Here is a 16,506-nt window from a genome sequence, read left to right as displayed (position 1 = left end):
CATCAGTCTTCCAATGAACATTCAGGACTGATTTCCTTTAGGATGGACTGGTTGGGTCTCCTTGCAGTCCAAGGGACTCTCAAGAGTCTTCTCCAACACCACAGTTCAAAAACATCAATTTTTCGGTGCTCAGCTTTCTTCACAGTCCAACTCTCACATCCATACATGACCACTGGGAAAACCAGAGTCTTGACTAGACAGACCTTTGTTGGCAGAGTAATATCTCTGCTTTTTAATAGGCTGTCTAGGTTGGTCATAACTTTTCTTCCAAGGAGCAAGTGTTTTTTAATTTCATGGCTGCAGTCACCATCTGTAGTGATTTGGAAGCACAAAAGAATAAAATTTGCCACTGTTTCCATTGTTTCCCCATCTATTTGCCCTGAAGTGATGGGACCCGATGCCATGATCTTAGTTTTTTGAATGTTGAGTTTTAAGCCAACATTTTCACTCTCCTCTTTTGCCTTCATCAAAAGGCTCTTTAGTTGTTCTTTGCTTTCTGCCATAAGGGTGCTCTCATCTGCATATCTGAGGTTATTGATATTTCCTGCAGCAATCTTGTTTCCAGATTGTGCTTCACCCACTGCAGTATTTATCATGATGTACTCTGCATATAAATTAAATAAGCAGGGTGACAATATACAGCCTTGATGTACTCCTTTCTCGATTTTGAACCAGTCTCTTATTCCATGTCTTGTTCTAACTGTTGCTTCTTGATCTGCATACAGGTTTGGCAAGAGGCAGGTAAGGTGGCCTGGCATTCCCATCTCTTGAAGAATTTCCCACAGTTTGTTGTGACCCACAGAGTCAAAGGCTTTGGCATAGTCAATAGAGAAGAAGTAGATGTTTTTCTGGAGCTCTCTTGCTTTTTCAATGATCCAAAAGATGCTGGCATTTTGATCTCTGGTTTATCTGCCTTTTCTAGATCCAGCTTGAACATGTGGAGGTTCATGGTTCACGTACTATTGAACTCTGGCCTGGAGAATTTTGAGCATTACTTTGTTAGTGTGTGAGATGAGTGCAGTTGTGTGGTAGTTTGAGCATTCTTTGCCATTGCCTTTCTTTGGGACTGAAATGAAAACTTACCTTTTTCAAACTGTGGCCACTGCTGAGTTTTCCAAATTTGCTCACATATTGAGTGTAGCACTTTTCACAGCATCATCTTTTAGGACTTGAAATAACTCAATTGGAATTTCATCACCTCCACTAGCTTTGTTCGTAGCCATGCTTCTTAAAGCCCACTTGACTTCACATTCCAGGATGTCTGGCTTTAGGTGAATGATCACACCATCATGATTATCTGGGTCCAGAAGATCTTTTTTGTGTAGTTCTTATGTGTATTTTTGCCACCTCTTCTTAATATCTTCTGCTTCTGTTACCATTTCTCTCCTTTATTGTGTGCATCTTTGCTTGAAATGTTCCCTTGGTATCTGTAATTTCCTTGAAGAGATCCCTAGTCTTTCCCATTCTATTGTTTTCTTCTGTTTCTTTGCATTCATCACTGAGGAAATCTTTCTTATCTCTCCTTCTATTCTTTGGAACTCTGCAATCAAATGGATATATCTTTCCTTTTCTCCTTTTCCCTTCACTTCTCTTCTTTTCACAGCTGTTTGTAAGCCCCCCCTCAGACAACCTTTTTGCCTTTCTGCATTTCTTCTTCTTGGTGATGGTCTTGAACACTGCTTCCTGTAAAATGTCACAAATTATCATCCATCATTCTTCAGGCACTCTTTTCAGACCTAATCTCTTAAACCCATTTGTGTCTTTCACTGTATAATCCTAAAGGATTTGATTTCATTCATACCTGAATGGTCTATTGGTTTTCCCTACTTTCTTCAACTTAAGTCTGAAAATTGGACTAAGGAGTTCATGATCTGAGCCACAATCAGCTCCCAGTCTTGTTTTTGCTGACTGTAGAGACCTTCTCCATTTTTGGCTGCAAAGAATATAATCAATCTGATTTTGGTATTGACCATCTGGTGATGCTCATATGTAGAGTCCTCGCTTGTGCTTTTGGAAGAGGGTGTTTGCTATGACCAGTGCATTCTCTTGGCAGCACTCTGTTAGCCTTTGCCCTTCTTCATTCTGTACTCCAAGGTTCAATTTTCCTGTTACTCCAGGTATCTCTTGACTTCCTACTTTTGCATTCCATTCCCCTATAATATAAAGGACATCTTTTCTTGGTCTTAGTTCTAGAAAGTCTTGTAAGCCTTCACAGAACCATTCAACCTCAGTTTCTTCAGCATTATTGATTAGGGCACAGACTTGGATTACTGTGAGATTGAATGGTTTTGTCAGGAAAGTGTGCAATTTCCTCGGATCTGTCTCATCACAACAATTTGAAGCAACAGACATTAAAACCCTTGGCATGTCTCAGCTCTCAGACAGATCAGTGTTACAGCTCTTGGACAGATCAGTGTTACAGCTCCTTGCTACACCTCAGCTTTATTTAGAAAATAAGGGAAATATATCCTCAAGGCATGAGGGCATTCTGACCCAAAAGACGTGAAGAGAGAGAGAAAAAGCCAGAGAGAGAAACCCCCGGCCCTTTGCCCTTCTTTTTGTATGCTTTTTTCCTCCCCCTGGGCCTGCTCTTAAAGTTTAACATTCAGAAAACTAAGATCATGGCATCTGGTCCCATCACCTCATGGGAAATAGATGGGGAGACAGTGGAAACAGTGTCAGGCTTTATTTTTTTGGGCTCCAAAATCACTGCAGATGGTGACTGCAGCCATGAAATTAAAAGATGCTTACTCCTTGGAAGGAAAGTTATGACCAACCTAGATAGCCTATTAAAAAGCAGAGACATTACTTTGCCAACAAAGGTCCGTCTGGTCAAGGCTATGGTTTTTCCAGTGGTCATGTATGGATGTGAGAGTTGGACTGTGAAGAAAGCTGAGCACCGAGAAATTGATGCTTTTGAACTGTGGTGTTGGAGAAGACTCTTGAGAGTCCCTTGGACTGCAAGGAGATCCAACCAGTCCATCCTGAAGGAGATAAGTCCTGGGTGTTCATTGGAAGGACTGATGCTGAAGCTGAAACTCCAGTACTTTGGCCACCTCATGTGAAGAGTTGAATCATTGGAAAAGACCCTAATGCTTGGAGGGATTGGGGGCAGGAGGAGAAGGGGACGACAGAGGATGAGATGGCTGGATGGCATCACTGACTCGATGGACATGGGTTTGAGTAAACTCCAGGAGTTGGTGATGGACAGGGAGGCCTGGCGTGCTGCGATTCATGGGGTCGCAAAGAGTCGGACACTGCTGAGCGACTGAACTGAGCTGAACTGGGCCTGCTCTATGTAAATTGGGCTACGCAAGAGCGCTGTTTGTTCTACCTGAAGTAGAACACTCTGAGGTCCTCACTCTGGTCCTCAGACCTACCTTTGTTCTATTTTCGCCAGCTTTTCCCTTCCTTGTCTTTTAGCCACCACCATTCTAGACTTCTTTTTCCTATTCTAACTACCTACCATTCCCCTCTCAAAAGATGGGAGGCCCAGTTCTTTGGGAATGGAGTCATCAAGGTCTTTCTGGCTGCTTTCTACTGAACTGGTATGACAACGGGCATTGGCCCTCCCCCTCTTGCTAGTCTCAGGCTTCAGAGTCCTTATAGCGGGTTTTATCTAAAGGTCAGTGATATTTTCTGTGGTCAGCTGTAGTTTTGTTTATTCTTGTTGAGCTGGCACTGCATGTTGTAGCTTCTTACCTGGACAGAGACAAAATGGGTTAGACAATTGATAATACATACAGCAATCATAAGCAGCATCAGTATGGCATAACAAGGACTTGTAGGGGCATTAGGCAACTCCAAATACCCGTCACCAGAAGGATCCCTCAAAGAGAGATTGTAGCCATGCTGAGAACTCTCCAGCTCGTTCTTTGAGATCTTATAGGGTCTGAATGTTTTTCTTGAGGACTGTGAGACTTTCTTTAACTTAGCTGGAGGTATTTACCTAGAAAAAAATGTGTCTCATTCAAGATGGCTCAAGCCCTTCCTTGTTCAGGGGTCAGAAGATCTAGCTCCTGTCTATTTTGGAGTATAATCTCTGCCAAGGTGTGTTGGCTCTTTAGAACTATCCTGAGAAATCTTATCCCGAGAAACTAGATTTTGGGGGTGTTCATTAGAATGGCACTCATTTGTAGCTCTGAATAGGTGTCTGAGATCTCCCAGGGGCTCACAGGTGTATTGAGTGTCCTCTTCTGTTTTTTTCCCATGGCTTGACTCATGAGTAGTGAATCCAGGAGTCATGTCTTAGTTCCTTGACTGCTGTGGGTAGAAAGTATTACAGGGTAGGGGCCCTTCTATGTGGGCTGGAGTTGTGCTTTTGGGAACCCATCTTTTCAGACTTTAATTAGGACTTGAGTCCCTGAGGCATATAGTGGTGACTCCTTAGAATCTTTTGGGTCCTGGTTCACACCCCCACAAGCATCTATCTTGTTGGAATTGACCAATGGCCATGATATAAGCCTGAAGGGTCTGAGCCTCTGGATCTAGGAAGAGGTCATTGACATAAACAAAAGGTCTCCCACATAGCATCTCATAAGGACTAAGACCAACCTGTTCCTTAGGGGCAATACAGCTGTGGAGGAGAGCTATTCGTAAAGCTTCCTTCCTTCCCAGGGAGGTCTCCTGGGTTATCTTTTTTACTACTGATTTTAAGACTTGATTGGCTCTTTCTACTTTTCTTGAAGACTGAGGCCTCTAGGTACAATGGAGATAATAAGTAATGCCCAATGCTTTAGAGACCCCAAAATGGCAACCCACACCAATATTCTTGCCTGGAAAATTCCATGAGTGGAGGAGCCTCGTAGGCTACAGTTCATGGGGTCGCAAAGAGTTGGACATGACTGAGCGACTTCCCTTTCCCTTTTCATGACCTTAGAAGTAAATGATGTCCATTTTCACTTTGTAATGACCTGGGCAGACCATATCTTGGAATGATTTCATGGAGCAGTTTTTTTTTTACCACCTCCTCAGCCTTCTCAGTCTGTGTAGGAAAGCCTTCAATCAATCCTGTGAATGTTATCTATCATGACTAATAGGTATTTATATCCTTGAGAAAATGTCATCTGGGTGAAGTCCATCTGTCAGTCCTCTCCTGGGTAGATCCCACATCATTGGACGTGCTGGTCCAGCTGGGGTCTTCGAGCTTCTTGGAGGTTGTTTAATTGACAAGTGGGACAAGAAAAGCCACTTGCCTTATAGTTGTTTGGAGGCCTGTTCCTCTGAAGCACCTTTCTAATGAACTTTGGAAGGCCTTTTCTCCTAAATGAGTGGTGACATGTAAGGAGTTAACCAACTTCCATTGTAGGTTCGCAGGGAGAACAAGGAGTCCCTCCGTTTGGAGCCACCCCATGTGATCTCTTGAAAGCCCTCACTCTTAGCTTTAAGAGTCTCCCCTTCAGTATGTGAAGGAGTTTCTGGTAGATTAGTCTGTGGACCTAAGGTGGCCACCCCTATTAGGTCACGGTTCTGTAGCGCTGCTCTTTGCTGCCTGATGAGCTGCGTGGCTCCCTCGTGCCTCTTCCATGCTCCCTTTCTGGTGTCCTTTACAGCGGGAGACTGAAACCTCAGCGGGCAGATCGACTGCCTCTAAAAGCCGAAGAATCTGATCACCTTATTGGATTGGGGACCCTCAGGTGGTCAAGTGGCCCATTTCTTTCCAAATAGCAGCATGTGCATGTAGCACCAGAAAGGCATACTTGGAGTCAGTGTAAATGGCTACTCTTTTTCCTTTTCCCAGCTCTAAAGCTCGAGTCAGGACTATGAGCTCGGCTAATTGGGCTGAAGTACTTGGTGGCAAAGGTTTAGCCTCTATGGTCTCAAAATTGGAGACTACTGCATATCCAGCTCTTCTTTTTTCCATCCAAGACAAAGCTGCTTCCATCAGTGTACCAGATTTCCTCAGGGTTGGTCAGAGGATCTTCTGACAATCCCTCCCAGGGTTTTGTCCTATGGTTCAAGGTTTCTAGGCAAGAGTGAAAGGGGAGAGAGCCCTCGGGAGTGGGCAGGAGGGTGGCTGGGTTAGAAACCACACAAGGGGATTCAGTCAGGCCTGGATTTTCCATCAGCACTATTTCCTATCTGAGGATTCTTTGATCAGGCATCCATAAATGGCCTCTCCCATTTAAGAGTTGTTTCACTTGGTGGCTGGTAAAAATAGTTAGTTTGCCCTCAAAAAAGAGTTTTAAAGCATCTTCTATCAGGACCGCAATAACTGCAAGATTTCAAAGGCACGAAGATATTTCTTCCCAATAATGGAGGAGGACAGTCACGGACCACTAAAAACTGGTAGGAAAATATTTGTCCATCTCGGCAAGAAAGAAGTGCTCGGGTGAATATTTTAGTAGTTGTTTTTCCTGTAGCACCCAAAATGGTACAGGCTTGTGAGGAAAAGGATTTGGAGTAGGAGGTCAGGACAGAGTAGGTAGCCCCCATGCAAACCAAGAAATTCTCAGACTTACCTGCCACATTCAATTGTACCCTTAGCCCCAGCCCCATGATGGTTAACTGTTACAGGTGGGCTGGCTGGAGTAATTCACATCAGTCCTGTTGAACCATTTTGGAAGGCTTGGCACTTGATCTGGAGGTTCTTGGGTCCCCAGGGCAGAGTGTCACCCAATGTCCCAGTTGAAGGCATTCCCGGCAAGCCGTTTTAGGGCACTTGTCACTGTTTGGACACTCTTTGGCCCAATGTCCCCCTTGTCTACAGTTTAGGCATTTGCCTGGTGCCTTGCCCTTCAAGGACACGGGATTTGCCATAGAGTTTCCCTGGAGGGCGGCCAGCATCTGAGCATGCCTTGTCTCTTTCCTTTTCTCCCTCTTCTGGGCCTTGGCCTCCTTCTCCTGTTCTCTGTTATACAAGGTATTGGTGGTTGTCTGGACCATTTCATCTAAAGAGGCAGAAGGATCCTGCTGCTGTAGCTATTGTAACTTTATTCTGATATCTGATGCACATTGGGACAGGAATTTGTTCTTTAAAATCACCTGTCCCTTGTAAGAGTTTAAGTCCAGATTGGTAAACTTTTGGAGGACCTCTTTTAGGCTTTCCAGAAAGGCAATGTGGTTCTCGTTGGGCTTCTGAGTTATTGCTGAGACTGGTCACAGTCCCACAAGTAATAGGCTTCCTTCTATTTCCATGGGTGGGCTTCCTTAGGGGTGAGTCTTTCTGAAGTTTACCATACCCAGTACTTTTGCACCCTGAGAGCCAGGCATCCTCAGGTTGGGGTGCAGATCCCCAGGCAGTCTGAGGCATGACAGCCTCCTGGAGATTGAATCCCTAGGCAGGCCAAGGCAGATCGACCTCCCAAGAATTGGGTTCCTGGGCAGGAAAAGGTGTGATGATCTCCTGGGACCCCTGGACTGGTGGATCCCCAAGCAGGTTGAGGCATGACAGCATTTTGAGGACCAGATCCCTAGGCAGGTAGAGGCAGGTCGACCTCCTGGGACTCCTGGACTGGAGTTGGGCATCCTGAAGGTCTCCAAGGTGACCAGTGCTGGGTAGGATTAAGGGGTTGTAATCTTAATTCATTGCCAGTTTGTTCACCCCAGATGGGAACAAATATCATGATGTAAAGCAATCCAAGCCTGTGCCCTGAGACTGGGAACCTGGTGAAACAGCCATAAGCCTTAACCTCTTATTGCTCTGAGAGAATGTAAGTCACTGAGTTCCTCCCCTAGTCTTCCATAAGAGCAGCTTAGGGTATTTCCAATGGTAAACATTTCATTGTCATAGACCCACTTTAGGTAATAACAGAAGTAATGACAAAGGAGTGGGTTATTTGGTACTGTTAGAGGCATTAAAGTGAAAGTGAAAATGAAGTCATGTCCAACTCTTCATGACTACGTGGACTGTAGCCTACCAGGCTCCTCCATTCATGGGATTCTCCAGGCAAGAATAGTGGAGTGGGTCGCCATTTCCTTCTCCAGGGGATGTTCCCAAACCAGTGATCAAACTGGGTCTTCTGCATTGCAAGCAGACGCTTTATCCTCTGAGCCATCAGGGAAGCCCTTAGAGGCATCAGAGTATTTTAATAATAAGCAGGGTAGAGCAATGCTGCCTACAAGGGGGCAGAGTCCTGGATGTAGGAGTTGTAAGTGGCTTAAGAACAAATTGGTAAGAGGCAACAGACCAGATGTTCCATAAAAGTGGAGATTTGATCTGGGGGTATGTTTGTAACTTTAAGAGAAGGGTGATAAGGGTTTGGGCCCAAATGTCCTGCAGGGCTAACTCCCAATGTGGCAAACATTATCCCTGGAAGCCCAATTGCCCTTGAAGGAATGCCAACAGATGGGCTTCCAGCAGGCATTGTGTGCCTGTTGCCTGCCCTAGCGGGGTCACTGAGAGAGCTGATATTGCACATGTTGTAGGAAACATGGAAGATGAAGGCCTGAATATCTAGAGGGATTGGATATTATACAGTATTTCCCTCTCAAGGGCCAGCAGTTTTCTGGTTGTTCCTCCAGAAGATTGTAGAGGCAACATTGTGGTTCTGGATTGGGCTCAGGAAAAGAGCATGAAACAGGAGGGAAGGGGGCAAGGCACAACTTTTGAAAGAATGACATAGTGCAAGGGCAAAACATAAACTGATTAAAATCAGATGGGTCCAAGATGGCAAGTCAAATTCATGTAAACCTTAATCTCCAATCTGTAAGCTAAATGACACACTCAGAGGTGGCAGGACAGCTCCAAGACACTCCTCTATCAAAAGATGGAGGAGTGGGTGGTTCCCCAATGGTTGGGATATCCTCCAACTCATTAGTATAAGAATCACCCACTCACAAAACCTAGCCAGACCACATTCCATGGCCAAAGCCCTTACCCTCTGCAATGGCCCACACCCTGAGCAGTGTGCTTCTCTCTGAATCTGAACAAATCCACCTCCTACCTATTGCTGTGTCTTTCACTGAATTTTTGCAATGAGACATCAGAGCCTGAGCTTCATTAAGTCCTGAAACAAGGCATCCTGGGTTTTGGCCAAGCTCAAGTCCCAGGAGAGAGGAGCTGAAGGACGGGAGGAAAAAGCAGTGGGAAAAATGTGCCAAGGAACCCCGTTCATAGCCTGCCGGAAAATCTGCTAAATACCTGACCTGTACTCACAGTTTTCATTGGCCTGATCCTTGGCACAAAGAAGATTAAGGACAGAAGAACTCCCACTGGCTTGGGTAACAGCTACTGGGGCTCAGCAGATAGTGCCTTTGGGACATGCCAAGGAGTAGCCTCTCCAGAGTCCCTCAGTTGCACCCATTGCCACTCACCTGTTTGGGGGGGGGGGGGGGGGTTCAAGGAAACAAGAAATGAGAGATTGTAAAGGAATTAAGGTTTCATTAGGCATATGTCCCTCTAGCCATAGGAGTGAGGACCTCCTACCTTAACCGGAAGTCTTCTCGAATCTGAGACTGAGCCTCGTGAACTTTCTGCTGAGTTCGTTTTTTGCTGTCCCAGTTTCCAGCACAACGGGCTTCTTGTCATTTATCCTGCACTGGGTTCTCTTCACTCTCAGCTTCTACGGCGGGAGCTTTCCTGAGTTGGGCTCCTGCTGTGCTTGGCCTCCTCCTTGCAGGGGCCTTGCCCAGGTTGTTTCAGCCGGGTAAAATCCGAGTCACAGCACCATAGATGTGCAATTTCCTCGGATCTGTCTTGTCACAACAAAAAATTGAAGCAATGGACGTTAAAGCCCTTCATGTATCTCAGCTCTCAGACAGACCATATCTCAGTTCTCAGAGAAATTGGTGTTACAGCTCTCGGACAGATCAGTGTTACAGCTCCGTGTTACAGCTCAGTTTTATTTAGGAAATAAAAGAAAATATATTCTCGACGTGTGAGGGCATGCCGACCCAAAAGACGTGAAGAGAAGAGAGAGGGAGCACCCAAGTGAGAGACCACCGGCCCTTTGGCTCCTCTTTTTATACGTTTTCTTTGTTCCTCCCCCTGGGCCTGCCCTATGGAAATTGGGCTAGGTAGGAGTACTGTTTTTTCTACCTGAGGTCCTCACTCTGGTCCTCAGAACTTCCCTTGTTCTACTTTCTCAGGCTTTTCCCTTCCTTGTCTTTTAGCCACCACCATTCTGGACTCCTTTTTCCTAGTCTCACTACCTAACAGTTTGCCTTGGAGATGAATAGAGATAATTCTGTCATTTTTGCGATTGCATCCAAGTACTGCAATTTGGACTCTTTTGTTGACTATTGTGGCTATTCCATTTCTTCTAAGGGATTCTTGCCCAAAGTAGATACAATGGCCATCTGAGTTAAGTTCACGCATTCAGTAGTTCATTACCAGTCAGTAGTTTGCTGATTCCTAAAATGTCAATGTTCACTCTTGCCATCTCCTGTTTGACCACTTCCAATTTGCCTTGATTCATGGACCTAACATTCCAGGTGCCTATGCAATATTAATTTTGCTTTTATATAAAAAGTTCTGGAATCTCCACAGTGGGGTTGAGCTGAAAAATTCAGGCCCATTAGCCTAACTGTCCCAAATAATTGCTGGCAAGATCTCTCAGTATAAATTCATTTAGCCTCTTAAATATATGTATTCTAAAACTGGGGCAAATAGAACAGATTTGTTTGACTTTAATGCTCAGGATCAGTGAAAGTGAAAGTTGCTCAGTTGTGTCCAACTCTTTGCGACCCCATGGACTATACAGTCCATGGAATTCTCCAGGCCAGAATACTGAAGTTGGTAGCCCTTCCCTTCTCCAGTGGATCTTCCTTACCCAGGGATCGAACCCAGGACTCCTCCATCACAGGTGGATTCTTTACCAGCTGAGCCACAAGCGAAGCCCTGTTCAGGATCAGTAGGGGGTTACTTTTGGCTCATTTAACCTTCGATAGTGTAGGTGCTTTAATCACAAAAATGCCCATTTTATTTATTCTATTTTGAATAACCACCCAAAGATTGTTTTGTTCATTTAACTCCTTTCAAAAAAAAAAAAAAAAAAAATTCTACCTTGTTGAAGTTATAGCCAGACTTTCCTTACAAGTTTTTCCTGTTGACTTTACAATTAATTGAATGCACTTATTAGCATATGTAAGACACATTGAGGGGACGCAAAGACCACAAATAAGTTTTCCTAGGCCAGTTTTTCTTACTTTTCAAAATAAACTATGAAAGATTTTAGGTTAATTATTAGATATATAATTTCACATTTAATTTGATTTTTGTTTTATAGGTACCAACAAAATAATTGTTTACAATGAGAGCACTCTAGATTTACCAGTTTGTTAGTTTCTCCAGTTTTAAAAGGATCCATCATTTGTCCATCAAAAAAAAAATAACTCAACAGAGATACAAACCATTAAGACACAAAAGACCTTCCCATAAGAGGGTAGGGGAGGGTGTAACCTAAATTTGGAGAGTTTTCTTTCAAAGCCAAGATTTCAAAATCATGAGCAAACAAAACACACACAGAACAACCTAGGAAGATTAGATAGATAATTTACATCTCAATGACACAGAGAGACTTAAGTTTCCTCCAGAAGGCCTTTGTGTAAGGTTTTACCAAGTCGGCTTTTACCTTTTTTTTTTTTTTTTTAACTTTAGAGTATTGTATTGGTTTTGCCATACATTGACTTGAATCCGCCATGGATGTACACATGTACACCCATGGCTTTTACCCTTAACATAACTTGCATACACAATGGAAAAGCCCCCTCAATTTCCAGGATGAAATTTACTCCAATTTCTGATCAAATAAAACTCTTATAAATTTTGTATGTTCATCACAGCACTGTTTATAATAGCCAGGACATGGAAGCAACCTAGATGCCCATCAGCAGACGAATGGATAAAGAAGCTGAGGTACATATACACCATGGAATATTACTCAGCCATTAAAAAGAATTCATTTGAATCAGTTCTAATGAGATGGATGAAACTGGAACCTGTTATACAGAGTGAAGTAAGCCAGAAAGATAAAGAACATTACAGCATACTAACACATATATATGGAATTTAGAAAGATGGTAATGATAACCTTATATGCAAAACAGAAAAAGAGACACAGATGTACAGAACAGAATTTTGGACTCTGTGGGAGAAGGCGAGGGTGGGATGTTTCAAGAGAACAACATTGAAACATGTATATTATCTATAGTGAAATAGATCACCAGCCCAGGCTGGATGCATGAGACAAGTGCTCGGGCCTGGTGCACTGGGAAGACCCAGAGGGACTGGGTAGAGAGGGAGGTGGGAGGGGGGATCAGGATGGGGAATACATGTAAATCCATGGCTGATTCATGTCAATGTATGACAAAACGCACTACAATATTGTAAAGTAATTAGCCTCCAACTAATAAAAATAAATGAAGAAAAAAAAAATTTTGTATGTACATCTACCTCGCTGGAGTACTGGCAGTCTGTCTTTCCTCTTTCTTTTATACTAAATCTTTGTTTCCCATTTTGAAGTCAGTTTATCAGATAAAATTGCCAGTGATGATCATGTGGTGGGCCAGTGTATGCTGCTTAGGAGCTTAACTTCTCTGTTTTTGCCCCAGAGTTGTTTTAGCCACATCTTACATGCTTCAAGTCTCTCACTGGTATATAAGTCCTTCATAGGTGCTCAGATTGTTGCAATGAAAAGGGAAAAAAAAAGGAATGAATTTTTCTCTTTCCCTTTCCTGAGAACAAAGGAGACAAAGAGAAGAGTGAACAGGCCTGAACATTCCTAGCTTTTTTTAAATTTTAACTGCTTCTAACTCTGCATGTCTGTAACTAAGTTTGTTTTTCTGCCTCCTAACTTTGAGAATACACTCTTTTTTTTCCTTTGACTCTGTGCTAAATACACCCCCTGTCTGGTGTTTACTCTTACAACACCCTCCCCCTTTCAGTAACATGTCAGAAAGCAGGTCACAGGGCCACTGAACTGCCAGACTCAATTATTGGGTTACTGAAGCCAGTTTATCGCTGACTCTGAAACAATGCAAGAGGAAGTAATCAAGATCCTATCACTTTTGTTCCTCATCACCAGTTCTGACTGGGAGCCCTTGCCTCATATAAGTCCCTGGACTCCTCATGGGTGGGAGTGGGTAACATGGTTCTCCAGGCACGAGCCTACTGTGTCCCCTCTCAGCCAGCTGAAAATAAAATCCACCTTTCTATTTCCTCCAAACTCTGTCTCCGTATTTTTCATTCGGCTTCAGTGGGCAGAGAAGGCCAAGATTTTGGCCAGTAGCAAGATCATGGACTGGCCAATTCTTAAGCATTCCCAGTTAAGCAGTTCGTTAATTACTTAAGTGAGTTTCCCTCTAGCGATAAGCTGTGTGGCCTAAGGCCTTGCCTCTACCACTCTTGCAAGTTTCTCAGTTTACTAAGAAAGTGGTTACTGGCCAGGAGGGAGTCCCTTCTTTGGAGTTCAGAAGTTCTCATAAGATTTCAGTTTTATTTTGACAAATTCTACTACAGTAGCCAATTCAAGGGAAAATGACAGGCCAGTCTACCCCTCTAATAACTAAGTCCCACCTTACTCAGTGTTTACCTGGGCAAAGTCTTTCCAGTCTCTAAAAAGCCTCTTGATGAAAGTGAAAGAGGAGAGTGAAAAAGTTGGCTTAAAGCTTAACATTTAGAAAACTAAGGTCATGGCATCTGGTCCCATCACTTCATGGCAAATAAATTGGGAGACAGTGGAAACAGTGTCAGGCTTTATTTTTTTGGGCTCCAAAATCACTGCAGATGGTGACTGCAGCCATGAAATTAAAAGATGCTTACTCCATAGAAGGAAAGTTATGACCAACCTAGATAGCATATTAAAAAGCAGAGACATTACTTTGTCAACAAAGGTCCGTCTAGTCAAGGCTATGGTTTTTCTAGTGGTCATGTATGGATGTGAGAGTTGGACCATAACGAAAGCTGAGCACTGAAAAATTGATGCTTTTGAACTATGGTGTTGGAGAAGACTCTTGAGAGTCCCTTGGACTGCAAGGAGATCCAACCAGTCCATCCTGAAGGAGATAAGTCCTGGGTGTTCATTGGAAGGACTGATGCTGAAGCTTAAACTCCAATACTTTGGCTACCTGATGCGAAGAGTTGAGTCATTTGAAAAGACCCTGATGCTGGGAGGGATTGGGGGCAGGAGGAGAAGGGGACGACAGAAGATGAGATGGCTGGATGGCATCACCAACTCGATGGACATGGGTTTGAGTAAACTCCGGGAGTTGGTGATGGACAAGGAGGCCTGGCGTGCTGCGCTTCATGGGGTCGCAAAGAGTCGGACAGGACTGAGTGACTGAGCTGAACTGACCACTCAGTATCCAAACTGAGTCTCCCCAGTGCCTAAACTCAGGATATTCCATCCAGCGTCTAAACTGAGCAACCCAGGTATCTCCATGACATCAAGTTTCAAAGATAACCTTTGCTCCACCCAAAGAAAGCTCAGGATCATCAACCAATACAGAATACCTAAGAATGAGGAGAGACTCAGTCAAATCATTCTGGACTCCTTAAGGAGGTGAATGGGCCCAAGGGGCCTCTGCCGGTACCAAGGCTATGGGTCAACTCAGAGTCCAGGCAGAGGAGAGGAGTCTACTCTGGACCCCTTGGTCAGGGGCCAAAACTGTCGATTTAAAAAATAGTCACAACATAGAAGTTGAGAGTTATGTTTTACTTGGTGGGAATATTTAGAACTTCAAGTCCAGGAGACAGAACTTCAAGTAACTCTGAGAGAACTGTTCCAAGGAGGCAGGGGGAGGAGTCAGCTTATATAGAAAATTGCAACATGGGACAGGTAGTTTGAACATCAAGAAATTATTGTTAATTATGAAAAACCAGATATCTCAAGTTATGGAAGTTAGTGCTTTTCTATGTATGGGAAGATGCAAGAGTCTGGGCTTACTGAAATTATTCCTTTCACATGCCTCTCAGCTATCCGGTTTCAGCATATTGTGATTTGATTTTTCACATCTTTAATTCCTCACTCACCATAGGGAGTGGCAGGAGCCTGATAGCTGCCAGACTGTAGGTATAGTTTTTCCTGGGTGCCCTCTGAGCTCACAAATTCACGTTTGGAGTGCCAGAATCAATGATAGCTGTGAAACCCTTGTTTGTTGAATATCTTTGCCCCCCATCCCCTTATTTTACAATACATATATATTTTTTCTATATACCTAATTATTGGACTGCCCTGTTTTTTTTCAATTTTTATTTATTCTTTTTTTTTTTTTTTTACTTTTCTTGATTATTATTTGCAGATACAGCTCCAAACACATTCAAGCACATTGATATCATGTTCCAAGAAGATGAAACTTTTAGATGATTCATAAATGTTTTGATGACAGTAATTGCTCCTTGTATTTGTGCACTGTCATTTTAAATAGTGGAGTTTCTTTTATCTCTTTTAAATGAGGACAATATGTGCTCTTTTGTTCAAGTAGGTGAAATATGATTAATTTGACAGCTATGGAGGCTTTCCCAATATTTTTAATAAGGAACTGAGGACTGAACTTCATATTTCCTAATTCTTATTTTCTGTTTCTTTCCACTGAACATAAACAATATATAATAGGACTTATAGGAAGAAAAATGCTCCAGTGGTTACAGTGGGAAAAAAAAAAAAAGTCATAAAGTGACACATTGTATGGATTTTAGAGCTTGCTCTGTTAGTGTGCTCAGTACATTATGGTTCCCAGAGTGTACTCATTATTTCTCTGTTCCAGATGTTCTGCCCATCCGTGGTATAACTCATCTCTCTGAGGTTTTCCCCCAAAAGCTAGGAGGATCTTTTTTGTTTGCTTTTGTTACATTACTACTTTAACCACATCACCACATTGTTAGCATTTTTCGGGTGCTCTTTTATATGTTTATTATAATTACAAAACTCCTTCATTCAGTATCAGAGACTCTTCAGGACCTCATCTATTTACAATGTATCCCTCTTGTCAAACAGGCTGTTCCTTTTTGGGTAGCCAACAGGAGGTTTCAGGCCTCCCTATAATTTCATAATAATATTGTCTCTTAATTTTTCCTCCCTGGGTATCTTCTAGTTCAATTAAACTCATTGAAAGTTATGTTTGCATTACTTCCCCTCACAGGATTTTTCCAGTGCTCCTTTGACAAAAAAAAAAAAAAAAAAATCCTGTGCTTACTCTTGCTATTGCATGACAACACATATTGTAATCATGTATTGTTATTTCTGATAAGGCATTTAAGGCAGAGGTGTTTTCTTATTAACCTTTGTAGTCAGCGAGATTGATAGCAGGATGCCTGAGGCTTAGTGAATTGAATTTGCTCACTTTATAGCTGAACACAAGGTACGTATAATTTTAACAAAATGGTTAGTTACAAGTTATTTTCAACTTCTAGAATTAGTCTATGAGTGCAAGTTCTTTAAAAAGAATTCTATATCTTTTCACTATGATGAGCTGGGAATGTTCTTTCAGGTCATATGTCCTCTATTTGATTTCATTTTTACTTAGTGTCTTCATGTTATTTAGCTTCCTAAGTAGTTTTCCTACTTGCTTTTCTTAAAGAAAAAAATATTTCTCATAAAATTGTTTCAAAACTGTTGACAGCTACAT

The sequence above is a fragment of the Dama dama genome, chromosome 33 (genome assembly GCF_033118175.1).
Source record: "Dama dama isolate Ldn47 chromosome 33, ASM3311817v1, whole genome shotgun sequence".
Taxonomy (NCBI): domain Eukaryota; kingdom Metazoa; phylum Chordata; class Mammalia; order Artiodactyla; family Cervidae; genus Dama; species Dama dama.
Note: the sequence above shows the minus strand (reverse complement) of the source record.